This window comes from Erithacus rubecula (assembly GCF_903797595.1).
Source record: "Erithacus rubecula genome assembly, chromosome: 21".
Lineage (NCBI taxonomy): Eukaryota > Metazoa > Chordata > Aves > Passeriformes > Muscicapidae > Erithacus > Erithacus rubecula.
Genome location: NC_136673.1, coordinates 10,348,973 through 10,373,251, shown reverse-complemented (window position 1 = coordinate 10,373,251; position 24,279 = coordinate 10,348,973). Strand labels below are relative to the sequence as shown.

Sequence of the window (24,279 nt, the reverse complement as noted above, 5' to 3'; positions counted from 1 at the left end):
TTTCCAAGGACACATGGCAGCAATGGAAACACAGAAAATGGCTGGCTGGCCAAACTGCTTTTCTGTATTTGTCTCATCCTTTCCAGTTCACTCCAGTTCACTGGAGCACAGCAGAAGTGCCAGCAGCTTTTCCTTGTAGTGTTCCCACCACTGTAAGGAGTACAGAATCCATACCCACACTAGCCAGGATGCAATCAGGGCTCTATGAAGCACTGTCTGATATCCAAATCAGAGCTGCCACTGCAGATGCAGCTGTGGGAGAAACCAAAGGCCAGAGCTTTCCTTTCACTTGTTGACTAACAGGAGTTGGCCACATATCCAAATAAACAGGTGCTTACCAGAGATAAAGTGTTACATCCAGGGATGAGCCCCCTGTAAACACATGCTGACCCATTAAAAACCCTTCCCCTCCTGCAGGAAGGAATTGTTCCATCATGGTGAATTTACTGGCACCTCAGTGAAGCAGCCCAGAAATAATGGAGCTGACGAAGTTGGCCATCAGGGCAGAGGACTGGAAAAGAGCTGTCATAATAAACCAGCGTCAAACACACAAAACTCACCTCAGTATTCTGAGTTTCTGTCAGCTTTACACTTGCAGCTGTGCAGAATGAGGCACTCTCTCCTTCAGACCAAGGGTTCAAATAAACCCGTGGCAGTACTTTGGGTAGGAGGCCCATCTTCTTGCCAAGAGATAATGATTAAGACTCTCTTTGATCTGTATTTCACCATGCCTTTATAGTTTGTCATCTCATTTTAATTTTTTGTGTTCCCCAAAGGTACCAGTCCTTTCTGCTAGCTCCTGGCTGGGTTACTGCAGAGAAGACCATGAAGATGCTTCATTGGATAGCAGAACATTTTCTGCTTTCTCATGGTCTTTCCAGATTGAAGAATCATCAAGCCATGTCCTGTCTCCACAGTTCTCCAAAGCTGGGCAATAGCAAATGCCAAGGGAATAGTAGTAAAACAAACCATATGTGATCAGATACTTTCCTGACACTCTCCCAGCCTCTAGACAGATATGGAGATTGTGTCTGTTGAAGTGTTTGGTGGTGGTTTTATTCCATCAATTTGTTCAGTTGTTTCTTGAATTCACACAACCTTTAGCATTTGCAACCCTCCTCACCACAGCTTTCCACAACTTGTCCATGGTGCATGAAAAGTATGTCCTTATGATGGATTTAGAGAGATCTAAACCTTTTCACTGTTATTCTGAAGCTCCACAACTCTGGCATTAGAGGAGATTGGTCACAATCCCTCCCATCTCCTGTTCCTTATTTCTCTAATAACCAACTGTATACAGCAGATGGGAGCTGCAACATCAAACCCAGCCCCATCCCACAGAAATGTCAGAAGAGCTGAAAAGCAGCTGAGAACAAAGAAACAAAACACAGAATTGAACGTTGAAAATGGACAGGCTTCTAAATTTGAGCCATTTTTCAGAGGAACAAAGTTTTGATCAGGCAGATATTTCAGGAACGCTGAAAGATGAGATTTCATGAATAAAAGGCTGTGGGGAAGTTTCCTTTATTTTCTTTTGACTGTTACATCAGATGAAAAACTCCAGCAATTTCTTTTGTTCTAATGTTTCCAGAAAAAGAACAGACACAAGCACACCAAATTAATCCATTTCTCTGATTAAGCAGAATCTGAACACGGATGGTTCTGGAAAGCTTTGGGAAGCACATGGATTTCCAGTAACCCAGGCACATGGCTCACCACATTTATTGGTACCTCTGAAGGATTTGGAGAGATGAATGCTGAGTTCTGGTGGAGGCTGTAAGAGAGTTCACATCTTGCTCTCCTTTCCAAGAATTTCAGCAGTAGTTGCTGAGACAATGGGATAAATGCTGTTATCTTTAAGACAGTAAAATCATGAGGCATTCATTGTAGCATCTACCAATAAACTTCTCTAGATCATCTGGCAAAAGGCAGAAAAGAGTAAAGCTTCAGTTAAATAAATCTGCTGAAGCCCTCCGTGCATTTTTTCATTCTTTTAATCTGTAACCCAAAATGATGAAAAAGAAGTCCTCAGCCTTGGAAAAACTAAATGTGTACCTTCCTCTACATTTAATGCTGCTTTTTCTTAAGGAGTTAATAAACATCAAATGAACAGAAGAGCTTTGAGTCTGCCACCAGCATGGATTGTCATTTAAATCCTTTCCAGTTGTAAGAACAATGAGAGCATGTGCCTGGAAAGGACTTCAGGGAGCCATATCCTTTTAACCTGACACAGCTCTTTGGTCAAGGGCTCTCCAGGGAATTTGGCAAGTTGGCAGCACTGGGAACATCCATGTCCTGCACCTGGCCACACTGAGCAGTGGGGCAGGAACACTGCCAGAAATTACAGCCAGGCCTAATTCCAAGAGAGGACTTAATCTTCAGCAACAACGAGTAAAGTAAGAAATGATCCTGGTCTCCATTTTATCTGGACTGTATTAACCAGAACTGACTGTGCAGCTGTCACCGAGCAAAGAAGGAAAGTCAAACAAAGCCTTTATACAATTTCCATGCCTCACTGATTCCAATATGCTCCTTAAGGTCCCAGCAAAGCACCTCACATCAATCTGCAAATTTACTTTTAAATCTTGAAGTTAAGACATACTTGAAAGAAACACAGGTTTGGGGGCACTATTAGGTCAGGCTCAAACCTATCTGATATCCTGCATTAATTGTATTTTCCATTCCTTTTTCTCTGTTCAATATTTGTGGATATTTGAAAAATGCACTTTATCCTGCATTTACTCAATTTCAATTTACTCATATTTCAATCATTAAATTTAGTGATGGAGTGATTTAGCAGCTTTGGTGTTGCTGCATTGTTACAGCTCCAAAAGGCAGGATAGATGCATTGAGGAACACTCAGGAAGACAAGCAGCAGTTCTGCCAGTCACACATCAGTGAAAGAGGACCTCTATACTATTCTTAATTTTTTATGTTTCATATTACTTTGTATTTTTTTAATGTTCATGAATGCTCACAAATCCAATAAACATTCAAATAAACAGAATCCAAGGCTGCCTTTTATGAATGCTTACAAATTACATAAATACTTCCTGGTAATGTGAAGAATCTGGATGAGCTAACAGGAAATAGAAGATATCCATTTTCCAGAGAATGAAATAGAGTTTTGTTGGGGGTTGAGTGTTTTTCTGTTACTGTGTCAATTGAAAGAATTTTTTCCCATTATCATGCCAATGGAGCTGGCCAGGCTACACCCAGGGTCTCTGATGAGTCCAGACAAAAGGGGTGGGTGGGAACGGCTCCCGGAGGGGCCTCTGAGGCTTCCAGGAGGGGACTCGCGTTTCCCGCGAGCTCGGAGGAGGACGCCTGGGATCGTTCAGCCACGCGGCCGAGCACAGCAGAGCCAGACCCTCTGTGATCACCTGCCCTGCATCTGCCCCGTTCCAGCCTCCTGCCTCTGCGGACACAGCTGATCCCCCGGACACACATGGTGAGCGAGGAGCCGCCGCTCCAGCCCGTTCCCGCCTGGGACCGGCGTGGCCGCTGCCGCCCCACCCTCTCCTGCCTCCGTTCCCGTCTGCCCTTCGGCAGATCCAGGCTGTGGACTAAGCACAGAGACAACGTGCTTGCATCTAAAGGGACTGACACCGAGTTATCTATTTCGTTCTGTTAGCAATTTTAACTGTTATTGTTTTCTGCTTGTACAGTTAGATATATTAGTAAAAGAGCTGTTATTCCCACCCCCTTATCTCTGCCTCAGAGTCCTTGATTCAAACAATTATAATACTTGGGGGGGGAGTGGAACCAAAGTCTCTATTCCAAAGGGAAACTTCTGCCCTTACTGGCAGACACCTGTCCTTTCAAACCAGGACAAGTTTCCATCAACAGATGGTTCAATGGCACTTGGGTACCTGCCAGCTCCTTTCTGGCACTTACAGAACCAGTAAGAATGAATGAAGCTTTAGGAGCACCAGTTTACACCTGCTTATTCCATTACTTTGCCAAGGATGGGTCCAAAACTCCCAAGAAATCTCCTTTCAGATCTCAGCTCACTAACACAGAGCACTTCAGCCATCATTTCCAGAACTCAGGTATGTCCAGTTGTTCAAAGTCACAGTGACACATGCACTGGTGAGCAGGGAACAGTGTCCCCTCTGCCTCAAAACCTCCCCTGGGCAATGAAACAGATCCAGGACATGCATCTACTGAAGCATTTCAGCAAAACATTGACTAAGAGATACTGCACGATTTGTCAGCTGGAATGGACTGGAACCACCTCAGTACAGCCTCCTGTTGTATTTGACAGCCTCCCACCCCATCCCCAGGGCAGCAGAATCACCAGGATTCTGCCTGTCTCCTGCTGAGCAGGGCTGTCCAACCACCTCCCCATGGTGTTTGGTGCAAGCACAGATGGGAGGTGGAAGGGAAAATGAAGCAGATTTGCTTTGTCCCCCACCCTGCCTCGGGGGTTCTGGCAAATCTCCTTACTAATATGGCAGAGTTTGGTTTGTCCACAGTTAAACCTTAGCAGCTCCTTGACAAGTGCTTTAACAACAATGCAGGGAATGGAAACCAATGCCAGAAGAGACAGGAAATGGGGAAAGTGCTCTCAAGGACTTTGCTCTGAAAGCAATTTCCCATTGTTTACTAAATAGAAACATTTGAATTCATTGATTTGGTTTTAGCCAGGTTCTTTTTTGGCAGGGTATGTTGCCTCGTTTTCTCCTCTACTTCGTTTAAGACATGTCCTACAGTTAGTCCTGTTATCATAGGACACACTTCTAGGAAAGCTTTCAGTTTTGGATACAAGTGATGCCCTTTTAGACTCAAGCCCTAGACACTTCTCCCTGCTGGCTGCACAGATCCTGGGCTGAGCAGCCCTGCGGGGCACAGAGCCATAGCAGATGTCAGCCTTCACTCTCTCCCAGGGACTCCTCCCTCCCTTAATCTAAAAATACTCTCCAGGCAGTGGGAGGAGGTGCAGGGCTCAGGGCATCACTCACAGACTCTAAGCACTGCAGTTCTCCTGGACTGGAGCACCAAGGGGAGGGGTGGCATTTCAAACAGGACCCAAAAGAGACTAAAACATCCAATGAAACACCACACCACACACACAGCACAGCAGCAGAAGGCCAATACTGAAACACAACTGAAATTGAACACAATGAGTTAATTCCAAGCTATTTTCCATTCTACAAAAGGCATAAATCATTATAAACCAGGCTTACAGAATCCCAACAGCAGGACTGTAATGCCCTTGTGATCTGAAATTGCTCATAATTTCACAAAACTTTATCTCAGCGGATATTTCCTTGATGGAAATATCAAGACTGATTTACTTGAGAAAATTTCTTCATAAGCATTTCCTCCATTTCTGAAACACCTATGTTTTCCATACCCGGATGTGGCTTTGCCATTCTCATTAAAATCTCTGAAAATCAGGCCAAGTTGAGAGCCCCAGAAAAACCTTCGTTTGCAACTGCTCAGTGAAGAACAGCTAGAAAGTAAAATTTAAATCTCTTTAGGGGTCCTAAATTCCTCTTGCAGCCACAGCTATTGATATCACAAGGCACTACTGAACAGATTTCCTTCATCCTACTTGTGCCCTGCATGCCAAAATGCAGGACTAGATACTGACCAAGTGATGACATTTGAAGGTCATTCCTGTCCCCAGCAGCTACCACAGAACATTGCTGCATTCCTATCATCATCATCATCAAACCTTGACACACACCAGGGCAGGGAATCTAAATCCTTGCTCCTTCTGCTACCCTGGTCTCTTTTTCATTGACCAACATGTTCTCACTTTCCAGCTGAAGGCTGACCTCAGCCAAGGGCTGGCAGATCACAGCTTACCCACGTCTCTCCGTCTGTCAATAAAAACAGCATGTGCAGCAGCACACCTTCTGCAGGCCCTGGCACACCAACATGGCCAGGGTTCTCATCCCATCACTAACAAACTGTGCTTTTGGGAATATTTCCTTTGAGGAGACTCTTCCAAGTCACTCAGATTCCCTTACTCCTGAGCCTCTCTCTTTCTGTTGGGCACTCTGGGCCGTTTCCCTCAAAGGAAGTGTTAAAAATATTCATCTGCAAAACTGACTTGAATTCTCATATAAGTTATTTCTCATTTTGATGACCATCTTCTGGTTTCACCTCTGAGTTGAACCTAAACAAATCTCATGTGCTCCTGACACACTGTCACAGGGTGACCATGCATCAGCAAATTCCATGAGGTCCTTCTGGAGCATCCCAACATCTTGATGTTATACACCATGGAATCAGTGAGGTGGGAAAAGACCTGGTCCAATGCTTGACATCCCTTTCCATTGAAAACATTTTCCTAATATCCAACCCATATCTCCCCTGGCACAACTTGAGGCAATTTTCTCTTGTCCTGTCACTTACCACCTGGGAGAAGAGACCAACCCACAAGCTCCTGTCAGGGAGTTGTAAAGAGCAACAAGGGAAGAGAAAAGCCTTGGCTCCATCCTGCTTTTGGTACTTTGCACAGACAACCAAGTTAGCCAACTTTAGCCAGGAATGATCAACAGGCTCCTGGAGCATCTCAAGGTTCTTCCCACACTCTGCAGGATTCTAGAACTTTATGTACAAGATTTGTTCTTGTGCATAAAGGCCACAAACTTTGCTTCAGTACTGGGCTCTTCTAACTTCACCCCACTGTTCCTATTTCATTCCCTTCTACTGGTGATGGAAAAGCTGGGAACTAGAAAGGCAACAAAATGAGACCTATCACAATCTGCATTCCCAAATAAGCATGTTTTCACACAAGACAAGGAGCAAACATCCTCCACATCAGGACTCCCAGTAACTTCTTCCTGCAGTGAAAAAATGATTCAATTCCCCAGACAGAATCGAAAGATGAGGGAGAGTTTCACCTGCTCCATGGGACAAGGTGGGGGGACATGGGCTGAGTCAGGAGACAGAGGTGGCAACTTCCTGCCACTCCTTCATCAACACTTTTATCTATGTTGAGTTTACAAGTGCCTTAAGCAACATACAGCACATCTCCTCAAACCTGGCTTTCTCAGCTTCAAGTGTGAAATGAAAACCATCCTCAAGGAGGCCATCTGTGCAAGGCAGCCTATAGGAAATGGAGCTTGCACAGATGGGACTTATCACACACTTCCTCGTGCCATATCAACACACCAGCTTTGCAAATCTGCCCTAAATAAACCAGAATTGACAACACATTCTGTCTGAGGCCAGCAGGGCTGTGTAAGCCTAGCATGTACTTGGCAGGGGCTGGATTGCTCTCTGCACTTTTAACAAGCAACTCCCTCATAAATGGAAAACTTGTGAACGTTCAAGTCTTGTGCTGTGTTCAAATGTCTGGAGGATTGTGTTCAGCAAAGTCTCCTGGAGGGATCTACTAATTGGCCTTTGAATTCCTAGACATGAAGCTGTAGGTTGCTTAAAAACTAGCAGGACATGACATGGCCTCCTCACAATCCACAGTGGGGACACTGGTCTGGAACATTTTCCAGTTCCATTAACTCTTCACCAACACATAAAAATAACACTTTAAAGATGTTTCTTTTTACAAGTTACATTAGGTGAAGAATATAGCTGAGCAATATGGCTGAACACATATGGAAATACTTAAGCAGCAGCTCTATTTTCTGTCCAAGCAGTCTGTAGACAAATACAATAAACTGAAGTTACACACATGAAAACTCAATGTACTATATAAAAAAAAAAAAAAAAAAAAAAAAAGACAAAAAAGTGTGTTTTCATAAAAAACAAACCTTTTTTTTTTTTTTTTTTTTTTTTTTTTTTTTTCCCAAGAGGAGCATCTGAGAGAGGAGGGAGTAGCTTGGAACAGGCAAGCTCAGAAATAATACAATGCCATTCAGGAGAATAAGGCACTGAAGAGGAGCCTTCCCAGGTCAGAACACACCCCCACCTGGCCAGAGCCATGCCTCAGATAGTGGCCTAAGGGAGAGAACTGAGAGCTGTGTCCCCAGCTCATGCCCTGACTCTACAGCAGCCTGCAGTTTAAGATTTCCACATGCCAGGTCTTAGTGCTACAACAGACTTTGTTGGCCTTTCTTTCCAGAACGGATCCAAGCACTTCCCTGCAAACCCTCAGCATCAGAGCTGTGTTGCACCAGGTGCCACATTGTACTCAGCAGGCAAAGCAGTGTTTCCTTTTCTTATTCCTGAACTTCCATTTGATGCCCAAAATTGTGGCTAGGGAATTAAGAAGAAATGGGAAACAACTGCTTATCTTTCATGCCATTCCTTTGTTCAGGCCCAGATATTCTGCATTTGCAAACTGTCCCAGGATGTGCTCCTGGGAGACACAGTACCTCCTTCAGCTATAGCTTTCTCACATGTTTCTCCACATGGTCTGACTCAAAGTTTAACCTGCTGGTTTGTTTTCCAATCCTACAGAACCAGAACTTCTGCAGCTTTAGATCTGACTATGTCAAAGCTTTGAATTCCCTCTGACTTTGTTATTTCTCCATCCATTGTCTCCCTAGGTCACCTAAGACTCCTGTCATTCTCATGGTAACTGCTCTTGGGTATAACAAGCATCACTGCTACACCCTTTCTTACTTTTAACCAGTCACTGGTTTGCTAAAGAACATCCTCTTATCCCCAGGAAAGCAGCTGCTCTAAGGTGCTGTGACAAAGCCATGTCAGGAGCTGTTAGAAAATCTGAGGACACCACACACTGGAACACCCAAATCCAGATGTCTGTCCTTGAAGATTCCTCAAGTGCAACTTCCTTTTACAAAAGACATGCTTACTCCTCCACATCCATTAAAATCAAGTGCCAGCTCATTCTGATCTGCACAATACAAAGCCAGATTTCTGTCTGCTGCTCCCCAAGCTCCCTGGAACTCTCTTGCAAGTTGACATTGTATCAGCCCAGTGAGGAAATTTTAATTGAAAGGTTGTATATAGGTGTTAATTATTCAGCAGTTTCTCTCCTGACTCCTTCCCAGGAGTCTGACATCCTGGTCCCTGCAGGCAGGTATTGTTCACTGTGTTCTTAAATTCTTAAAGTAGCAGTTGGGTTTGAGATAGGTGCTGGTAAGGAAACCAAAGCACAATGTGGATTCCTCAGAAACTCAATGTTTCTCTCTGCTCCACCTCCTGATTTTTTACACGCTGGTCTCCATGGGTTTCTTCAAGCTTTTGGACAAGCTTCTTATTCCTAACATATTTGGGAAAGAACTGTTACTTTTTATACTTTCTGAAAGCCTTTGAAAGTGTTTATTCTTTTCTATCTTCCTCACTTGGTCATGACTTCAGCTTTTGGAAGGATGCCCCTGCCTCTCCAGCCTTCTTTCCCTGCTGCTTCACATCAGAACTTCTCTCTCTCTCACAGCAATTGATGGAGTTGAGGCATTTCCTCTGCAGCACAGAGCCTTTAAATCAGCTTCAGCTCCCTACAAAGATTTCACCCTTGTCACTGCTCCTTTCAGTTTCTTTTTAACCTGCTGCCTCATTCTGATATATTTTCCCTTTGCAAATCAAGGGATTTCACTTCACTGAAGTTTTTGGCTTGGGTTACTTCTGCAGGATCTGTAAGTGCACTGGTGTTCACTGGCAGTACAATTCTGTACCAAGTTCTGCACAATTCCCAGAAGAAAGTCAAAATTATCTTCCCCTCTCTGGATTCCTTCACCAGATGTTTCCCAACTATGTCATTCTTGGACTGGGGTGCCAGTATTCTCCCATTGTTTTTCCTTTTTAAAAGCTCCACACTCCTTATTATTCTATACTTTTCCTAGCTCAAAAAAAGTATTTCAGCTTATCGCTTGGTTGATCATGCTGTATTTCCTTTGTTCTTCTGCAGAAAATGTGAAAGCTAATTAAGCCTCAAGAAAGCTAAGTAGCATCACTCTTATTCATCATGTAAGTGCAGAATAATAGTTTGCATTGCCTCTGTTTTGTTGTCCTTAATAAATACATAAACATCCAGAAAGATAAATCCACAGGACAGATCCAGTTCTGCTCATACCAAGGAATTAAAAATAATTTCTCTCTTTAGAATTTCAGAATGCAATACATCACTGAATGAAACATTTTCTTTATAACCTCAAAGAAAAGCAAGAAATGACAGGACCTTGCAAGCAGTTTATTTTCATTGCTCACTGAATAATAACTGTGACAGTTATTTAACCCTCACTCAACTCTTCCTGTTGACGTTGATGCTGATCATGTTTGACACCTCAAACCAGCATGTCAGTAAGAAAATAAGCTATAACTGAAAACTTCCCATTAAGTACAATTTTGTTTTTAAACACCTGTTATGGGAATAACACTGTCTTTAACTGCAGTGGGAAATGATCAAGGTAAAGAAATTGGTGAAGACTAGAATGCTGGACAGAATAGTACAGATGGCATTTTTAGGTCAAAGGACAACTTCTCACAGACAAAAGACAAAGTTACTGCAGAAAGAACAAAAAGCATCAGCCCTAATATTGCACACAGTCATTAAACATGTCATGTGGCTGTACAGAGAAGTGTGAAATGGGATTTAAGTACCAGTCAATATTCAGTGCCACTTTTGCTTCAGCTGAGCCCCCCATTTCCCTGTCTCTCTATATTACTGAAGCTGCTGAGGTAATGGAGACAATGATTCCCTTATGACATTTGTACTTGTGTGACAGAATTCCCTGAGCTGGAAGGGACCCCCCAGGATCAGCCAGTGCAGCCCCTGTCCCTGGCCAGACCCCCCAACAATCCCAGCCTGTCCATCCCTGGTGTCCAAACGCTCCTGGAGCTCTGGCAGCCTCGGGGCCGTGCCCATTCCCTGGGGAGCCTGGGCAGTGCCAGCACCTCTGGGGGAGGGAAGAGCCTTGCCCTGAGCTCCAGCCTGAGCCTGGGCAGTGCCAGCACCTCTGGGGGAGGGAAGAGCCTTGCCCTGAGCTCCAGCCTGAGCCTGGGCAGTGCCAGCACCTCTGGGGGAGGGAAGAGCCTTGCCCTGAGCTCCAGCCTGAGCCTGGGCAGTGCCAGCACCTCTGGGGGAGGGAAGAGCCTTGCCCTGAGCTCCAGCCTGAGCCTGCCCTGGGCCAGCCCTAGCTGTTCCCTGGGTTCTGTCTCTGTCCCAGGGAGCAGAGATCAGAGCTGCCCCTCTGCTTCCTCTCACCAGGAAGTTGTAACTGTGATAAATCTCCCTTCAGTCTCCTCCAGATTGAAGAGACCAAGTGACTTGAGTAAGAACTAGTGCTTGCTCCTCTAAATCACATCAGAGAAGCCACAGAACCTGCCAGACCATTCTCCAGCACTGACTCAGCACCAGAAGGAAAACTTTGAGCCTGCAGTTACACATTTTCCAGGTTTGAGTGTACAATGTGCAGCAGGCATGAGAACAGAGAAAGGCAAGATCCCAGCAAGCCAGGCCCCACCACTTTCTAGGGCCTGGGTTACTCAAAGGAGTTACAGTAATCCCAGGACAGGCTTTCCATCCCAGCTCTGAGCAGGCTGCAGGGACAGTGCCTGACCCACCCCACACTCACACAGAGCTCTCCTGTCCAGGATTCCAGCTGCATGTTTGAGCTCACACCCTCATTTCCCATGGATCAGCAAGTCTACTCTGTAGTATGACACATACCAAAGGTGGCAAATTAACATCAAAATAAGCAGCCTACAAGACACCCTGGGAACAGGTTTGAGGGAGAAGGGAAATATTTTACCTCATCTCCCAAAGTAAGCTGATGGAATTCCCGATGCTTGGGACAGGGGAATTGGTAATTGGAGAGAGAAATAAATTCCTTCACCTCTGGGTTGAAATCCAAGTCAGGCTGGTGGTAGCCAAGACCCATTAGCTCAACATCTGCTAGTTGTTTGGCAGCCCATGTGAAGTGAGTTATATCCCTCAGCGTCCACATCCCAGTCCCACTAATTGGCACCACATTGGCAATCTAAACACAGAGGTTAAGGTCTGAGCACACAGCAGGCAGCAGCTCTGAGATCAGGCAGTTTCAGTTTGGAGGACACATGTGATAAATTATACTTCTAGTATATGGAACTCCATTTAATTGTCCCGCCATCCTGTCCTGCCCTCAGAATAAAATGGTAAATCCAGGCGAGCCAGTGAACTGTCAGCAACCCCTTGCCCAGCACACAGCTCCTGCAGCAGTAACACACAATATCAGCTCCATTACCAGCCAAGGCAACTTAAACTGCTTAAATTTTAAGCAAAATGCTGTGCAGCATGAAGTATGAGCTAAAGTGTTTGGATGATAGTCACCAATATCCATAAAAACAGTATCTTGCCCTCAACTCCAGTTTTTAATGCAAAAATAAAACACTCACTAAAAAGGCAGTAACAATATAATAAGCTTATAGATTCCACAATACCAACACTCTTTTCTCTTTGTCTTTCCTTCTTCTGCAGATTTCCAACAAAGAGTGCACAGGACCAAAGCTGATTTGAAAACACAACCTACTAACTTTTAGAGAATTATTATTTTTATTGCCCCATGGTAAAACATTTCTCTCTGAGGACAAAAAAAAAAAAAGTTGTTAGCTCTTAATATATAGTAATAAAAGAAAATTGGTTTTTCATATCATATGAATATGACAACATAAAAAAGTCTAACCTATGAGGGAAGGAAACTCATGTTACAGTTTAGAAACTGTTCCTGATGTTTACACATCAGTTCAATTTAAAGAACTGCTTATGATGGGAACATGATGAAAGCTGTTGAGCATGAAGGGAGATGGAAATGAAGCCAAAAGAAGCATCTTTGCCAGAACTGTACAAGAAATGAAAACCAGTCAGTTAGTTTGGGAGGGCCCTCTGGAGTTTTCCAATCCAGTCAGCTGCTCAAAGAATGGCCAACTTCAAAGTGGGGTGAGGTTGCCCAAAAGATATTGTAGGTGAAATACAACGTGGTATAGTGCCCTGCAAAATCCACCTATAAAGAAATTTTTCTTGCAAGCCAAATCTTCTCTTCATTTACCACTGCTCTGGAAATGATTCCACTCTAAGCTGTTCTGAGAAGCATTAGGCCCAGCAGACATGAAGAGCATGGATACATTGCAAAGGAAACAAACCTGAGCACCCAGTAGGATCAAGGGGTGGAGAACTCCAGCTGCTAGAACACAGACTTGAGCACAGGAGACTCTGAGAGACCTTGGAAAGTCCAGTACTCCAAAGATATGTGTTTTATTTTATTTTTCATTGGAGAGGTATGCTCAGCCTGTGAGAAAAAGGCAGCAGTGACCTAAGGCCAGTGTGCATGAAAACAAATCCAACCCTTAGTCTGCATTCCACAGCCACGCCCAAGGGAGGGTTTTTCCTTCTTGTGCAAAGAACACTCCAGCACTTCACAGCCAGGGGGTTGATAGTCTCTCACCTGCCTTCTACAGGAACAGCCTGCTGCTTTGGCACAGCTCTGCCAGCACAGCCTGGCTCTGCCAGCACTGCCTGCCTGGCTCTGCCAGCACTGCCTGGTCTGGCTCTGCCAGCACTGCCTGGCCTGGCTCTGCCAGCACTGCCTGGCTCTGCCAGCACTGCCTGCCTGGCTCTGCCAGCACTGCCTGGCCTGGCTCTGCCAGCACTGCCTGGTCTGGCTCTGCCAGCACTGCCTGCCTGGCTCTGCCAGCACTGCCTGCCTGGCTCTGCCAGCACTGCCTGGTCTGGCTCTGCCAGCACTGCCTGCCTGGCTCTGCCAGCACTGCCTGGCTCTGCCAGCACTGCCTGGTCTGGCTCTGCCAGCACTGCCTGCCTGGCTCTGCCAGCACTGCCTGGCTCTGCCAGCACTGCCTGCCTGGCTCTGCCAGCACTGCCTGCCTGGCTCTGCCAGCACTGCCTGGTCTGGCTCTGCCAGCACTGCCTGCCTGGCTCTGCCAGCACTGCCTGCCTGGCTCTGCCAGCTCTGCCTGGCCTGGCTCTGCCAGCACTGCCTGCCTGGCTCTGCCAGCACTGCCTGGCCTGGCTCTGCCAGCACTGCCTGCCTGGCTCTGCCAGCTCTGCCTGGCTCTGCCAGCAGTGCCTGGCCTGGCTCTGCCAGCACTGCCTGGCTCTGCCAGCATTGCCTGGCCTGGCTCTGCCAGCACTGCCTGCCTGGCTCTGCCAGCACTGCCTGCCTGGCTCTGCCAGCACTGCCTGGCCTGGCTCTGCCAGCACTGTCTGGCCTGGCTCTGCCAGCACTGCCTGCCTGGCTCTGCCAGCACTGCCTGGCTCTGCCAGCACTGCCTGGCCTGGCTCTGCCAGCACTGTCTGGCCTGGCTCTGCCAGCACTGTCTGGCCTGGCTCTGCCAGCACTGCCTGGCTCTGCCAGCACTGCCTGCCTGGCTCTGCCAGCACTGCCTGGCTCTGCCAGCACTGCCTGGTCTGGCTCTGCCAGCACTGCCTGGTCTGGCTCTGCCAGCTCTGCCTGGCTCTGCCAGCACTGCCTGCCTGGCTCTGCCAGCACTGCCTGCCTGGCCACTGACAAACCTAGGCCACTCTGACTCCCACCCAAAGGTGCTGCCAGTCCTCAGAGTCTACACAAGATGTTGAGGATTCTGTCTTCTTTTCTCCCCTCTGCTCTGCCCTCACGAGACCCCATCTGCAGTGCCCAGCTCTGGTGGCCTCAGTGCTGAAAAGCTGTGGAGCTGCCAGAGCCAGTTCTGAGGAGGCCATGGAGCTGCTCCAGGGCTGGAGCCCCTCCATCCAGGCTGGGACAGCTGGGGGTGCTCACCTGGAGAAAGAAAGGCTTCTTGGAGACCTTAGCACCCTTTCCAGGGCCTACAGAGGGCTTGTATAAAGGAGGGAGATGGATTTTTTATAAGGCAGGTAGTGACAGGAAAAGGGAGAATGGCTTCCCCCTGCCAGAGGGTGGGATTAAATTAGAGACTAGGAAGGAATCCTTCCCTGTGAGGTTGGGCAGCCCTGGCACAGGGTGCCCAGAGCCGATGTGGCTGTCCCTGGATCCCTGGCAGTGCCCAAGGCCAGACTGGATGGGCCTTGGAGCAGCCTGGGACACAGGAGTGGAAGTTGTCCCTGCCCATGGCCAGGGGTGGGACTGGATAACAATTAGGGTCCCTTCCAACCTAAACCAGTCTGAAATTCTGTGATTCAAGATGGACCAAGGGATTTGATCTCTCCTTCCCCAGAGCCCCAATACCCCAGAAGCATTTGCTTCTGGCAGCAAGGACACAACCTTCTTTTCCCCTTCTCTATTTAAGACTTAAGGGTGGACTTTATTACTCTCTTCTATACTTTTGGGGAGTCAAATAGGCTCATGCCACATTTTTGAAATGCCAGACCAATTTTAAGACACATTATTAGCAGCTTCTTTTAAAATCACACCACTGCAATTATTCTACTGACTTCTACTTGAGGCAGGAGCTGCTGTGCTGACATCTGCAAGAGAATTAAAGGAGACTGTGATGAATGCCAGGAGTCCAGCATTAGCTGGAAGAAACCAGGCTGGCACCAAAAACATAAATTGTGAAACTGCTCTGCCTTTGGCCACATTCAAGTCCCAGCTGCCAATTCAGGAGGTGCTGAGGTGCTTCAGCACTAATTCCTGATGCTGCAGGACTCAGCAGGGTGACAGGGCCAAGCACAGGTTATCATCTTGTGATGTAGTGAGCTGCTTCAATGCACGTGCACTTCTGAACCCTCATGCAGATATCAAGCAAGCATGTATACTCAAAATAAATGTTTTCTCACAAAACCAAGTATAGGAATACTACCAAACTCATGAGTTTCCTGAGAGTAATTCCTCTCCATTTAGAAAACAGGAGAAGTCCAAGAAAGAACTTCTTCTATGCAGGGGAGGAAGGAAGGAAATGTGAATTACATACACCTCTAGATAAGTTTAAAAAAAAGAAAAGGAAATTAGAGTTAACTAAGAAGAGCATGTTTAGCATCACTGCACAAGCTAGGGAAAAAACCTCGGAAATCCTGGCCAAAGATAATGCTGCCTCCTCCTCCTGCCAGGGAGAGGCACAGTCACTGCCCCAGGCAGAGGGGAAGGGGCCATTTTTCACCCTTTACAAGCATCACCACTTTGAAGTTACAAATCAGTCACCATTTGATGATCACCTCTCCCTAGGCCATCCAAGGTTGCTTTGTAACAAGGCTGTTAAAAAACATGTGTTTTTACCTTTTTTTTATTGTTATTAAAAAAGGATAACTCATAACTGAGCAGAGACAAAGGCTCTGTTGATGCAACAACATGTGGATTAAATCTGAAAGGAGAAAGAAAGCTGTTCTAATAAACTGACAATCCTGCTCAGAGGCCCTATATCCAGATTAGTGCAATAAATCATGAGGAAATAGTTCTCTTTGACTGAAACAACCATTTATTTAGGCATGGAGCAGGAGTATTTTAAAATTGCTCTGGACATTATACACAAAAGACTTTCTAAATTTTTTTCTTTTTTGTTTGTTCATTTTCTCTTGAGTTTTAAGCATATACCCAAAGTTTTGCTTTTGCTTTACTTAAAAATGGTTACCTTTTGGTGCTTAAACCTCTGACAAGTCAGTCAGACAGCACCATTGGGCTCCTAAAGAAATGAGGAAAAAAAAAAAAGTGGTTCTTGCTCCATTACATCATTACATTAGGCAGAAAACTGTCCAAAATTTAACCTTTCTCCCTTATGCTCCTCTTGTGTGTTTTCACAGTCGTATTTGTTCCCTTAAGCTCTATTAGCAGTGGATTTTTCCCTCTTTTTTAAGCAGGAGACACTCTGCATTATTGCTGCCTTCCCCTATCACACACAAATTGTCCCACAGAGGCTTCTAAGACCAGCACAAGAACCTGCCTCGTCAGAGCATCATTCTGGGGCAAGTGACCAGCAGGAGGAGCTCCAGAAGCCCCAGTCACACCAACAGCCCCAAAACACTGCCCAGAACCAGCCCTGGGCCTCCAGAGCCTCCTGTGCTGCTGGGCAAAAATCAGGGTTTGACAGGACTTGAGTACAGCACTGAACTGTAACTATAGATGGGACTAAGAACTGCAAGCATTTTAGTAATAAAAATCTAATTTGTACCTGGAGCTGATTTCAGAGCTAAAGCATCTACCAGTTCCCCTTTAACACACTGTGCTGTGGGAATTGCTTTGGCCAATTCAGGCAAGCATGTCACCACAGAACACAGCTGGTCTTCAAACAATGACAAACCCAAAACATTGTCACCATAAAATGAAACTTTCAGTTCCACAGAAATGTTCTGTGAAAATATTTCTAGAAGATATTACTCAAAACTGGAAGAAAGTGTTTCATACAGGCAGGGTAGAGTTCCTCTTAAGTATGTTCTGTAATATCCCTGGCTCCTGCATTACATGATTTTTTAGAACAAGCAAACTGTGGTAAAACATGAGAGGGATCTAGATATGGGATGGAGGATAACATTAAAGGGTGAAGATTTTGGCTGAAGCTTCTAGCATTCACAATGTCAGAAATCACATGAGTACAAGAAACACTCTTCAAACCCATTGAGAACCACAATGCCCTGTCCTACAGATGAGATGAGCTTCAAGCTCAAACAACTGTTTTTATCTTTGTGAGGGGAGGAGTCCCTGTGTATTCCATTGCACCTTAAAATCCATCTGCCAGCCAGACCAATAGAAGGTTCCTCAGAAATTCCAGTCACTGGGAAGCCATCCCAGCCTGCTTTGTCTGCTGCTGTATTCCCAACTCCCAGAAAGAATCTGGGGGCCACACACCAGCCCCATCAGGTCTGGGCTGCTCTTGTCCCCCACCCACACCCTCTGCCAGAGCAGCTGTGCCACCCTCCAGCAGAGCAGTGGCATTGGGAAGTGCTGAGTGACTGCCTTTGTACCAGGGCTGCTCAGCCAGGATGCCCAGCCCAGCCCAGACCTGCCTGCAGGGCCTTTCACCCTGTGCCATCAGCTGCCTCACAGGCTGCAGCATCTCCCCAGGTGCTGCTTCCCACAAGTGCAGCCACCCACAGGGCTCAGCCTGGCTCCTGCTGCCTCCTCCTGTGCTCTCCCACAGAGGGATGCTGGAAAACCCCTATGTAGGAATGGCTCTGCTTTTCTTCTATCCCGGCAACCCCTCTTTGCCAAAAAGCTACCAAGGGGATGGAAAGTTCCAGGGGGACAGAAGGGGAAATTCAGGGAGATTAAAAACCAGGAGAGAAAAAAGAAGGCCTGACCAGGACTTATTATTTTATTATTATTCTGCTTTGATTGTGGAGAATGAGTTCATAGAAGCCCTGCACAGTGATTCAGGACTCCAAAGGAAGTGCTGTGTCCTTGCTGAAGCACAGAACCTGCTTTGGTAAGCACTGCCATGGTCAATGCTTACTGTCCTTACCCTACAGACAGTAAAGCTGCCCCTAGGAGTGCAGCTCAGGCAGGACACACAGCAGTGTGGAAGGAGCTGGGCAGGCAGCAGGACAGCTGGCTCTGCTCACAGCTGTGCTGCCCTGTGCCCAGTCCCATCAGCCCCATGCCTCCTGTCCCATCCTGGAGAGGCAGTGACAGGGCCCAGCCACCACCCACGCTGATGCCACAGCACTGAAATTCACAGGTGAGTGCAGCCATACCTTGAAGCTGAGCTTTGTGCCCTGCAGGAATGGCTCCAGCAGAGGAAACACATCCTGGGCTCTGCCAGGCCTCCCCAGGGTGGGGATGAGTCAGTGCTAATTGCTCAGAAAGCTCCTGGGTCCCACCGGTTTGGTTTGATTTTGTAACAGCAAAACAAGGAATGTTTGGACAAAGGTGAGATTATGTTTGTGTATTTGACTCCTGCACATAAAGAATACTGCTCCTTGGACAAAAAACTAAAAACATCACAAAATCAAAAGTAATGCAAATAATCTGGCTCTATAATCTTGCCAAAACAGAAGCACCACCAAAACACTTGAACAATAATCATAGTTTTAAATTTGACTTCTCTGACTCCTGGTTTGTTCAGTATTTTAATTATATTTTCAAAAAATTCTAAACCACTTCAGATTTTAAAGCACATTTATATACATTGATTAATTATCCCAAGGTAAAAATCATTATCCTCTTTTTGACACAAGGAAAATAAAGAGAGACACAACTAACGATTTGTCAAAGGCACAGATAGACCTGGTGGAAGGGCTGGTATTAAAACCCAAGAGTTTCTGAAGCACCTTATATTTTTATCAAGTATTTACTTTTTTTTAAGACAATAGCAAAAAAAACCCAAAATCCAGAACAGATATATATTTAGGATCAGGGCAGTTTATGGGGTAAAGGCCACGAGAAAAGCAAGTTCATTAATTCACATTTGGAAAATTGGAGTGAATTCTCTAATAAATTGTTCCTATGTTCCATATAGAGCACAAGCATGAAATCAGCCCACAGCACAGGCAGCCTTGCCTTGGATCACCAGCACCCAGAGTAATCCAGGTCCAGGTTCCCACTTTCTGCTCTGGGGGCAAAGGACATTTGCAGCAGGATTTCTCTGGAGAGCTGGTGGGGAACGTGGCTGCTCCGCTCCCTGGGTGATTCTAGAGTGCCCTCTAACGAGGCTGCAGCTGCACTTCATGCACACAGGGACACCAGGAAAAATGAGCCTTTTTTCCACTTGAAAATGGGAAAGCAGGTGACAGACACTAACTGGAGGCTGCTCCTGCACAGACATTTTATACTGCACTGTGCAAGCCCTTGTTGGTAAATATGTCAGTAGGCAGCAGGACTATAGTGAAAGATGGGAAAATTCACAGTTTTCTCATTCCAAGAGAAGAAAGTCAGATGCAGTCAAATGAAAGTTAACCCAGTAAAACTTTTTAAGATAAACTGAGTTTTACACAGTTGGTAAGGAATTGCTGGGTAACTTTTCAACATATGATGTAGTTAACTCACACTTTACAAAAATCAGTGAATATCATCAATGAAGTTCACAAATCAAAATGAAATCTCCTTGAATATACTCCTTAATACACTGGTGTGACATAAAATATTGACTATTTGGTCTGCACCCAAGACTGGTCACACAAGCTGCAGTGGTGGAACAGGACTGGCTACAAGTTCATACAGCAGACACATGGTTTATTACCCAGGTCCCTTTCACCCACCAAAATTAACTAATAAACCATCCTGCAGCCCAAAGAAGTTCTTATTGAGACACAAACCCCATGCTGGTCCTCAGAACAGAAATTCACTTTAATAATCTCAGCATCACATTGCCAGAATGTGACTGTTCCTTGCCCTTGAAGCTGTTCCTACAGCTATGCCAGGAGAGCACAGCTGTGCACTGTAGGCTCAGAAGAGTTACAGCAGCTCCTGAGCAGCTCCTGTCCTCTCCCTCCCCCTGTCCTGCAACAAGCCATCTCACTCAGGTGTCCCTCAACACCCCAGCTGGGAGCAGAAGGTGCAAATGATCTTTTCCCAAGCTCCTACAAGACAGAATGGAAAGGGGCAGAAGTTCCTGAAGCTGCACTGCCCCCATCCTGTCAGATGTGTGTCTGATGTCTAAACAAACCTGGCAAACTCAGCCCAAGTGGCAAACTCACCCCGAGGGAGGACAGTGAAGGTGTCAGCTGCTGGGTGATGTCTGGGGGATCCTGCTGCCACCAGGAGCTGCGAGGAAGCAAACAAGCCTGTGAGCACTTGTACACCTGGCACCTCAACACCTCAGCCCCACAGCCCCCACAGGCACCTGGCTAATGCAGGCTGGAAGACAGCCATTGGTAGACATCACATTATGCCTTGAACCCATTTCACATACTTGCCAACTTCTTTACTTCTTGCTAAGCATCTTTACTGTAATGTTAAGATCATGAGGGGAGACCTCAGAGAAATCTGCAGCTCCCGTGGGGGGCAGTGCAGGGGCAGCTCTGACCTCTGCTCCCTGGGACAGGAGCCAGGGAATGGCCAGAGCTGGCCCAGGGCAGGCTCAGGCTGGAGCTGGGCCAGGGCAGGCTCAGGCTGGAGCTCAGGGCAAGGCTCTTCCCTCCCCCAGAGGTGCTGGCACTGCCCAGGCTCAGGCTGGAGCTCAGGGCAAGGCTCTTCCCTCCCCCAGAGGTGCTGGCACTGCCCAGGCTCCCCAGGGAATGGGCACGGCCCCGAGGCTGCCAGAGCTCCAGGAGCGTTTGGACACCAGGGATGGACAGGCTGGAATTGTTGGGGGGTCTGGCCAGGGACAGGGGCTGCACTGGCTGATCCTGGGGGGTCCCTCCAGCTCAGGGGATTCTACAATTCCATTTGGGTCACCAAAGACTAAGAACACCTCACCAGTGTGATGAACCATGCAGGGAACCAGCACCCTGACCCACATAGGTTATCCACTTCAACAAGTGCAGCACCTCCAGGAAAGCCCCACCCCATGCCTGGAATAGCCCAGTGGCCTCCACTGCTCACAATCAGCCCTGAACAACACCCTCAGCTGCACAGCTAACAAAAACCTGCCCTGCTCCAGCTGAAACTGCAGCTTGAGCTTGTACAGCCCAAATGCTTTGCCCTTCTCAAACACCAAACTCATTTCCTTTCAGCTTCTAACACTGGGAGATTTGAGTCCCCCAGGAATATTTTCCAATACAGGCAATTGTAAATGCAAGAAAGCCACATGGAGCAGTTGGATAGAGCCAGACTTGCCAAGCAGGGCCGAGTCCCTCCCGTGTGCTCGCTCACATGTTCAAACATTGCTCACAGCACTGCTACATTCCAGCCAATTCGCTTCCTGACAAAACAGCTTATCCCTTGAGGAGGTTCAGGCAGAGTTTGACATTACAAAGATCAGCAGTGGGCAGACAGTGTCCTGGTTGTTTTGAAAAAGACTTTTCTTTCATGAACATGTAACCCAAACAAGGCTCAGTGAATTGGGGTAAAATCAAAAATGATCAGAAAGTCTCTTTTGAACCAGACCTGCATCCTATTCAACACAGAAGAAAAAGTGTAGAAAACTGCAAGAGCAAATTAATCTCTGAACCACAGCTGTGTGCAGAACTTTAAGTGTAACTCCTTGATAGGTACTCTGCTTTTGAAGGCAAGATGAGCAACAGCCAAGAATAAATCACATTGTGTGCATATGAGAAGCCATGGAATGAGCAAAAAGAAATTGTTACATTAATCAGAAGAGTCTAAAATTATAGCAGCCATACACTTAGACTTAATATGAAGGGTGACCATACCTTTGGCAGAGCTGGAGATGTAATAAAGAGGAAATTACTTAAATGCATTAAATCCATGTAGAGCTGGAGTCTCTCCTGCCCTGGATCAGTAACGTGGTTCAAGGATCACAGCAATGCCCAGCTCAGCAACCTGCACAGGATCCAGAGCTCATCTGTGCAGACACACCTGCAGCTCTGCTCTCCTAAACAGACTCAAACATGGACCGAGGCACTGGGCAGAGAATTTGGCTGCTATATTATGACAGGACAAAGAGCTTTGATGCATTTTTTATGTCAGTTGCTACCACAACAAGCAGGGGCAGGTAGGGCCTGCAGGAACAGCAGCCCCAGAGCAGAACACCAACAGGACCCACTCCTGATATGGCCATTTCAAATTGGTTTCTGGGCTGGTACTGTTCAAATGTTTATACAACAGAAATGCAACTTTTTTTTCCCTTTGCCTAATTCTTCCATTCTTCTTATTTATATCTACTTTTTCTTCATTAGCAAATTCTTTCTCCACATTCACAGTGTGGCAAATACAAGGAATACACAACCTTGTCCATGGGATAGGGTCAGAGAAAGCACAGAATCCTCATGTGTTACAGGTGATCAGACAGAATTTGAAGAATTTGAAGTGCTTCTGGTCTGATCAAATTCCAAAACACTTCTTATTTCTTTACCTGCATTTCCACCTATTCCTTGCAGGACAAACTGCCAGGAGGATTATTCTGTAAGAATTAACAACACATGTTGCTGGGTTTTTTTTCTGCTGTAGAAATGTCTTTGACAGAAGCAATTGCCTCAACCCTCAAATAGGTCTGTTCCTGCTTAGAGCCAGCACAGGGGCTGTTCCCAGAGCAACAGTCCAGGGGAGTGACAAAGCTGAGACTGCACAAGCTATTAGAGACACAAGCAGAGTTTATTACCTGATTTTCACCTGCAGCCCATAAAGCAGGTATTGCCCCAGGTGTCCCAGCAGGGACGTCACAGCACAGGTGGGAAAAGGACATGCTGCTCCTGACCTCAAACACCTGCCAGGCCCAAGTTAATGTCATTTCATCACATTGCAACACCAGGCCTCCACATGGATTCAGAAAGAGCCAAAGACTTTTACCCTCCCTGAAAACAGCTTTCTAGACTTCCAATATCCCACATATACACACCCCCTTCTTTCATTTTTTCTGCAAGACTTTTTCAGACATTCATCACTGACATCTGCCATAGCTCCTCCAATGCTGTATCAATTTACTACACATTCATTCAGATGAGAGATGAACATGTGAATCTGCAGAATGTTCAGTCCTTGGCACATGTCCTCTTTTTGTTCATGTATTTCATGTGACCAGCCCTCCCTCCAGTGCCCCTGGTTACCAAGGGAGCTGCTTGAGGAGGCTGCCAGAGCACCAAGAATCCTCAGAGAGTTACAAAAAATATTTTTTTATTTAAAGACATATTACATAGAATCAGTAACAAATTTTTGGATTAAATTATTAAAACTTGGTTCAGAAGAACACCTCTTAATTCCAATAAAACTAATGACATCTCTGTCATTAGCCCAGAGGTGCCCCATGTCATTCCCTCTCCTCCCAGGTTACATCACTGCACACACCAGCAGGTTATTTAATGCATGTTTGGGTGAATTATCTATTGACAGGAGCAGCTGCTTTGGTTGTCTGAGTGTAACTGAGCCTCTGTGAACTGGCATCCACCTCTGCATGAGGATCCCTCTGCACCATCTCAGAGCTGAGAACTCCCAGCACAGGGAGCACTCCCTGCTGCCTCTCACCTCTCCACACTGCCTCTGGAGAATCCCTCAAGTTGCACTTGTTCCAGCTGTGCCAGCTGCCATTTGCAGTGGAAAGGAGCAATGTGAAGTGTTCAGTTCAGTCCTTAGGAGCTCTGTGAAGCCCATGCTGACCTGAAGGGCTCTGTGTGAGCAGCACCACTGCCCCAACAGAGAGAGGAGTGTTCTGCACTGCTGAACTGCAGCCACCACAACACCTCTGTGCAGGCCAGTGGCAGCACTCTCACAGGCAGTACTGTTGCCTTAGGAACTCCAGACAGAGCTTTCCTGTTGGAACATTTACATTCCAGAAGATGCATTTTGTTGGTTTTGCTCCAAATGTTAAAATGTGATTGTTTCTGCCCTACTGCTTGCACAAACTGGCCTGGCCCCCAAGACTGCCCAGGAGTCTGCTCTGAACAAACCTTCAGTGTTGAGACCCCTCAGCTGAGGAGCTCCCAGCACTGACAGGCCTTCCCTCTTCCCAAACTCCTCCAGTAAT

At 46.4% G+C, this 24,279-nt stretch overlaps 2 protein-coding genes across 5 annotated transcripts in view; one reads left to right on the top strand and one right to left on the bottom strand.

The window, feature by feature from the left end:
* EXD3 (exonuclease 3'-5' domain containing 3) overlaps positions 1-22,693 on the bottom strand; it is a 252,914-nt gene extending 230,221 nt beyond the window's left edge. For 2 of the 4 annotated variants that reach the window (XM_079324085.1, XM_079324083.1), the window contains exons 1-2: positions 22,675-22,693; positions 20,392-20,462 (exon numbers count right to left, since the gene is read on the bottom strand). The gene's annotated coding sequence lies outside the window, so the exon portion shown is untranslated. Of the gene's footprint in view, positions 1-20,391; positions 20,463-22,674 lie in introns of those variants that run through there. The other 2 variants (XM_079324084.1, XM_079324086.1) reach the window with 1 other exon arrangement.
* NDOR1 (NADPH dependent diflavin oxidoreductase 1) overlaps positions 1-24,279 on the top strand; it is a 145,681-nt gene that overhangs the window by 57,025 nt on the left and 64,377 nt on the right. The window lies entirely within an intron of this gene.